General features: G+C 53.7%; 1 protein-coding gene across 1 annotated transcript in view; it reads left to right on the forward strand.

The window, feature by feature from the left end:
- Positions 1-6,744, forward strand: part of GRAMD1A (GRAM domain containing 1A) — a 33,611-nt gene that overhangs the window by 7,451 nt on the left and 19,416 nt on the right. The window lies entirely within an intron of this gene.

The following is a 6,744-nucleotide window of genomic DNA, read 5'->3' on the forward strand; positions in this document are numbered from 1 at the left end:
AGGCTGGAGTGCAGTGGTGCTATCTCAGCTCACTGCAACCTCCGCCTCCTGGGTTCAAGCAATTCTCCAGCCTCAGCCTCCCTAGTAGCTGGGATTACAGGCGCATGCCACCACACCTGGCTAATTTTTGTATTTTTGGTAGAGATGGGATTTCCCCACATTGGCCAGGCTGGTCTTGAACTCCTGACCTCAGGTGGTCCACCCGCCTCGGCCTCCCATAGTGCTGAGATTACAGGCGTGAGCCACCGTGCCTGGCTTGAAACTTATTTAGCTCTGTGTGCCAATGTAAGTTACCTGTGTGTGTCCATTTGTGACATTGTCGTGTCTCTGGGGCTCTGTGGGTGTGACTGTAACTTACATCTGATTCCATTTTTGTGTGAACATTCCCTTGTGTATCCCTTTGTGACAGTATTGAGTGGTGCCTAGGCCTCTCTGTGTACAGCTGAGACCCTCTGGTTTTGTGTGTGTGTGTGAACAGTGTGAGACCCCTTGTGGCTCTCTGTGGGCTTGGGACCCTCCCTTCTAAGATCCTGGGAGTACCTAGGGCACTTTGGAGGACATAATGATAACTGACGATGTCCACCTGTTACAGTTAGTATAGCATGTGCCACACATTATTTGGTTACCTGGCCGCTGTGTCCTCGAGATCCACACCCCGCTTGGCTGCATTATTCCCAAGTCCTGCTTGACTGTGTGAGCCCCTGGGCTCTCCAACAGCGACAGCCACTGACACCTCCACCTCTTGCCACTGTATTTTTTCTTTTTCTTTTCTTCTTTTTGTTAGACGCAGTCTCGCTCTGTTGCCCAGGCTGGAGTGCTGTAACACGATCTCGGCTCACTGCAACCTCCGCCTCCTGGGTTCAAGCGATTCTCCTGCCTCAGCCTCCCAGGTAGCTGGGATTACAGGCGCTTACCACCACACTTGGCTAATTTTTGTATTTTTAAGTAGAGATGGGGTTTCACTATGTTGGTCAGGCTGGTCTTGAACTCCCGACCTCAAGTGATCCACCCACCTCGGCCTCCCAGAGTGCTGGGATTACAGGCATCAGCCACTGCGCCCAGCCCCTTGCCACTTTAGAAGTAACCTTTGCTCTGTCTTCCCTGCCAGACAGTGAGCCCCATGCGGGCACAGGGACAACTCAGTGGGGATGTTGGCAGACCGTGGGACCTGATTTACCTGGGACTATGTGTCACCTGGGGTCTTTTGGGACCAGTCTCACAGTATGGCTGTCTTCCGCTCTTGGCTGAGACTTCCTCCTGCCTGTGTGTGTGAATATAACTTATCGGGGACTTTCTGTGGGTCGCCGTTTGTTTCTGTGACCCTCTGCAGCTCTGTGTGTGCGCACATGCATGTGTCTGGATAACTTTTCTGGGAAATTGCCACGTGACTGTAGCAGACTAGCAATGCTGCGGGGTGTGTGTGTGTAATTTGTGGCTCCCTGTAGCATGCCTGTGATGCTGTTGCTGTGTGCGTGCGTGTGTGTGTGCGCGCGCGCGCACATATGAGAGAGAGAGAGGAAAGAGACTCCTTGCAATTGTAGGGAAATGCAGTTTACCCCTGACACCTACTGTGTGACTCCCATTGAGGTTCCCTTTTATGCACACCTGTGGATGCATCTGCTCTTTTCTGACCAGAGGCAGCTCTAGGACCCACTGGAGGTCAGGTGTCTGCTGTAGCAAAACCCTATCCCTTAGGGGTCTCCCCACCCCTATAACAGCCCCCAGGCTCCTCCCTTCACTCTGCCTTCAGCTAGCCTGGTTGGGCAACCCCAGGGCCCGCCCTTGAGTACTTCCTCTTTGCCCAGCCCTGGAGCAAAAACTGGGGGCGTGGTCCCTGCCCTGTCTGTGTGCCTTGAGCCTCTCCTCAGGCTTCCTTCCCCCAGGCCCTGCCCCTAGACCTGTGGTTGTGGGAAAGTAGGGCAGGTCTGTGTTTCAGGCTAGAGGGCTGAGAAAAGCAGGCAGGGAAGGATGTGGTCCCTGATACTTAAGAGTCCCTCCCTGCTCACCAGTGCTGTCTGGGTGAAGCCAAACTCCTGACCAGGATCACCAGGCCTGTGCACCTCCGCTGCTCCCCCAGCCCCACTGGCCACCTCACTCATGCTCAGACCTGCCAGGCTCAGTCCTGTGCCTGAATTTGATGTTCTGCACCTGGAACAGTCTCCCAGCCTTTGCCACATCTGTTCTTTGTCCTCAGGTGAACAAGTGGGCTTTGTTCAGGGAGGCTTTTGCTGACTCTTACTAAAGAAATTGGTTGGGCACAGTGGCTCATGCCTTTAATCCTAGCACTTTGGGAGGCCAAGGTGGGAGGATCACTTGAGTTCAGGAGTTTGAGACCAGCCTGGGTAACATAGCAAGACCCCATCTCTACAAAAACTTTAAAACTCAGCTAGGCATGGTGGTGTGAGACTGTAGTCCCAGCTACTTGGGAAGCTAAGGCTGGAGGATTGCTTGAGCCCAAGAGTTCGGTCCTGGAGTGACCTGGGAGGCTGAGGCTTGAGAATTGCTTGAGCCCAGGAGTTCGGAGCTGCAGTTAACCATGATTTCACCAGCGTACCGCAGTGACAGAGTGGGTGACAGAGTGTGACCTTGTCTTTTAAAAGCATCTCTGCCCCCCTAGTTGTCCCATCCCTTATCTCTGTGGTCCTCAAACTTGAATGTGCATCAGAATCTCTGGCCCCACCCCAGTTCTGATTCAGGAGGTTGGGAGTGGTCCTGGACTCTGCCTTTTGAACACCTTCCAAGTCCTGCCTGCTGCTCTCTGGGGACCATTCTGAGCAGCATTGCTTTATGGCGTTTACCAGTGTCTGAGGTCGCCATCCCTGCTCATTTGTTTTCTTACTGATGGTCTGTGTTTCCCTGTTACAGCATCAGGTCCCTGCAGGCAGGGACTTGTATTGGCTTTGCTCACTTCCTTGTGGCAGGTGCACGGTATTTAGAGGTGACAGGCTGGAGTTGAGGGTCAGTCATGGAGGCTCCTAACATCAGGCATAGTGCTTGTGAGGTCCCTGTCAGGGTCAGCAGAGCGTCATGGACAGTGGTGCACTGGGCTGGCACCGGGCTGTACACTCCATTTTATTTGTTTTTTTTTTTTTTTTTTTTTTGAGTCGGAGTCTCGCTCTGTCGCCCAGGCTGGAGTGCTGTGGCCGGATCTCAGGTCACTGCAAGCTCCGCCTCCCAGGTTCACGCCATTCTCCTGCCTCAGCCTCCTGGGTAGCTGGGACTACAGGCGCCACCACCTCACCCGGCTAGTTTTTTTTTTTTTGTAGTTTTTAGTAGAGACGGGGTTTCACCGTGTTGGCCAGGATGGTCTCGATCTCCTGACCTCGTGATCCGCCCGTCTCGGCCTCCCAAAGTGCTGGGATTACAGGCTTGAGCCACCGCGCCCGGCCTCGTACACTCCATTTTAGTCCGCCAGTCCCTGCGGGAGGAGAAGCAGCAAAGCAGCATAGTTAAGGAGCCTTTCAGGTACTGGGCTTTGTGGATTTGCCTCACCTCCATCTCTGTGCAACCCTAGGAGGTGAGCATTGTAATTCCCATCATACCCAAGAGGAAACTGAGGCACAGGAGGCTTCAGACACTGGCTCAGGGTCACATGGAAAGGACGCGGCTGTACTTGACTAGAAGCTCCTTGGACCGTGGGGCCCACACTCCAGGCTGCTGTCTCGGAGACCTGCGGGTCCAAGGAGTCGTGCACCTGCTGGACCCAAGTTCTATGAGGGGTGGGGGAGGAGGGCCGATCACCCAGGCCATCCTCAACAGTAAGTGCTCTCGGAGCACCTCCTGTGCGCCAGGCCTTGCTCTAGGTGATGGGGACACTCACATCGTGGTTGGGGGGTACGGTGGGGAGAGATGGATAAGAACTAGGGGAAATACTAAAGGTATTTCAGGTCCCTAAGCTCCCCATCGTACCTGGGAGGCAGCAGGGAGATGCGCTTTGCAGAAAGAGAGCAGGGAGGAGGGGGATCGGGAGGGCGGGGTAGGGGGTGTTAAATAGGGAGGTGGGGAAGGTATCCACTGAGCAGAGACCTGAGGGAGGTCGGGGATCCCTGTGGATGTGGATGTCTGGGAGGAAGGACATTTTGAGCAGAGGCACCGGCGAAGGCAGGAGATGGGAGAGGGAGTGCAGGGCTGATGAGGGCAGAGAGAGACCAGGCAGGAGGGCCCTGATGGACTCAGGTGATCCCCGGCTCCCTCCGACTGCAGATGGGGGCAGGGATGGGAACAGGGAGACCAGGGAGGAGGCTGCTGGGATGGCCCAGGGGAAAAGCAGTGGCCTGGGCCACTGGCTATTTAATTATTTTATTCATTTATTTTATTCCACACATTTATTTTACAAGTGTTACATGAATGCATACCCTGCATCCTGTCCCACACTGTGCTGGGGACAGAGCAGTGACCCACAGACGCATGAGGGACTTGGACCTGTCATCGGAGAGTGACGGCCCAGAGTAGTCTGGGATGGGAGCTGCCCAGGGGACTGTGGGGTCACGCATGAGCCAAAGTCCTGAAGGCAAATAAGGATTTGCTAGACAAAGAAGAACTACGGTCTGGACAGACAGAATGGCATGTATTAAGGCTTGGAGTTAAGAGAGACAACTTTGAGTTGCCCCAGGTGGTGGAGGGAATCTCACTTGCACCCCAGAATACATCGAGGCCCCCAAATGGGAATCCTGCCTTGAAATAAACCAAGCCTGTGGCCAGGTGCAGTGGCTCACACCTGTAATCTCCTAGCTCTTTGGGAGACTGAGGCAGGTGGACTGCGTGAGCTCAGGAGTTCGAGACCAGCCTGGGCAACGTGGTGGAACCCTGTCTCTACTAAAATACAAAAAATTAGCCAGGCGTGGTGGTGGGTGCCTGTAATCCCAGCTACTCGGGAGGCTGAGGCAGCAGAATCACTTGAACCTGGGAGGCGCAGGTTGCAGTGAGCTGAGATAGTGCCACTGCACTCCAGCCTGGGCGACAGCGTGACTCTTTGTCTCCAAAAAAGAAAGAAAAAAGAAAGAAGCCAGGCCTGTATCCTACGGCAAGCGGTTTGCCGCTTTGAGCTAGTTTCCTCCTCTGTAAAGCAGGCATGGTTAATAGTATCAAAGGCACCGGCTTGAGAAATAATACAGTTAATCATACGGAGAGCTTGACAGAGTTCATGATAAGGAGTCAACAAAGAATGTCCTTTTAAGGTTCCCGACGCCATCCCCACAGTCCTTATTACAGTTCATGTTTGCACAGTCAAGTTGGGAGTGTCCTGTTTGTTCAGTGTCTGCCTCCCCACCAGAAGGCTCATTCCCCAAGGGCAGGGGCTGTGTCCGGCGGGCTCTGCTGATGCCAGCTCCAGCCCTCGTGCAGATTATTCATTTAGCCTCCGGTGTTTATTGAGCATTCGCTATGTGCCTAGAGTTTTGGGCTGTAGGGACCCGGTGGTAACCAAGACCTCCTGAAGGTCACAGTCTGGGTAGACAGTAAACAAACAATAAATAAGCAGGACACTCTAGATAACCTGAGGCGTGGCAACAGGAGGTGACTGCCTTAGGCTGGATAACGGGGAAGGAGAGCATTTGAGCTGAAGGGGACAGAGCCAGTGATGCCGGGCCCTGGAAGGACATTCAGGTGGAGGGACTACTAGTGTGGAGGCCTTAGCATGGGAATGAGGTTGGAGAGCTTAGGGATAAAAGCAGGCTGGGATGGCCAGGGTGGAGGGAGGACAGGGAGAGGGAGGACATGAGGTCAGCGAGGTTCCAGGGCCAAATCACCACACCAGGGTGAGGTCTTTGCTTTTACCTGGAGTGAGATGCAACCAGGGCAGGGCTCAGACCTGACTCAGACAGTTACAGGCCCCCTCTGGTTGTCGAACACCAGGGAAGAGGCTGCTGGGATGTCCAGGATGGAGGTGATGGAGGCTGGAGCAGGGAGAAATAAAAATATTTATTTTTTAAATATATTTTTAGTGGGTATAATAAAAATAATGGATGCCGGGCACGGTGGCTCACACCTGCAATCCCAAAATTTTGGGAGACCGAGGTGGGCGGATAACCTGAGGTCAGGAGTTCAAGACCAGCCTGGCCAACATGGTGCAACCCCGTCTCTACAAAAATTAGCCAGGCATGATGGTGGGTACCTGTAATCCCAGCTACTAGGGAGGCTGGGGCGGAAGAATCGCTTGAACCGGGGAGGTGGAGGTTGCAGTGAGCTGAGATCGTGCCATTGCACTCCAGCCTGGGCGACAGAGCAAGACTCCATCTCAAACTAAAAATAATGGAAATAGGGCTGGGTGCAGTGGCTCACACCTGTAATACCAGCACCTATGGTAGTGTCCAAAGTGGGAGGATCACTTGAGGCCAGGAGTTTGAGAACAGCCTGGGCAACATAACTAGACCCTATCTGTACAAAAATGTTTTAAAAATAGAAAAGCTGATGCAAGGGGGTGCACCCATAGTCCCAGCTACCCAGGAGGCTGAGGCAGGAGGATCTCTTGAGCCCAGGAGCTTGAGGCTGCAGTGAGCCATGATTGTGCCATTACACTCCATCCTGGGTGACAGAGCGAGACCCTATCTCTAAAAATAAAAATAAGAATAAATAATGGAAGGCCGGGCGCAGTAGCTCACGCCTGTAATCCCAGCACTTTGGGAGGCCGAGGCGGGTGGATCACCTGAGGTCGGGAGTTCGAGACCAGCCTGACCAACATGGAGAAACCCCGTCTCTACTAAAAATACAAAATTAGCTGGGCCTGGTGGCACATGCCTATAATCC

The sequence above is a fragment of the Colobus angolensis genome, unplaced genomic scaffold (genome assembly GCF_000951035.1).
Source record: "Colobus angolensis palliatus isolate OR3802 unplaced genomic scaffold, Cang.pa_1.0 Scaffold107, whole genome shotgun sequence".
Lineage (NCBI taxonomy): Eukaryota > Metazoa > Chordata > Mammalia > Primates > Cercopithecidae > Colobus > Colobus angolensis.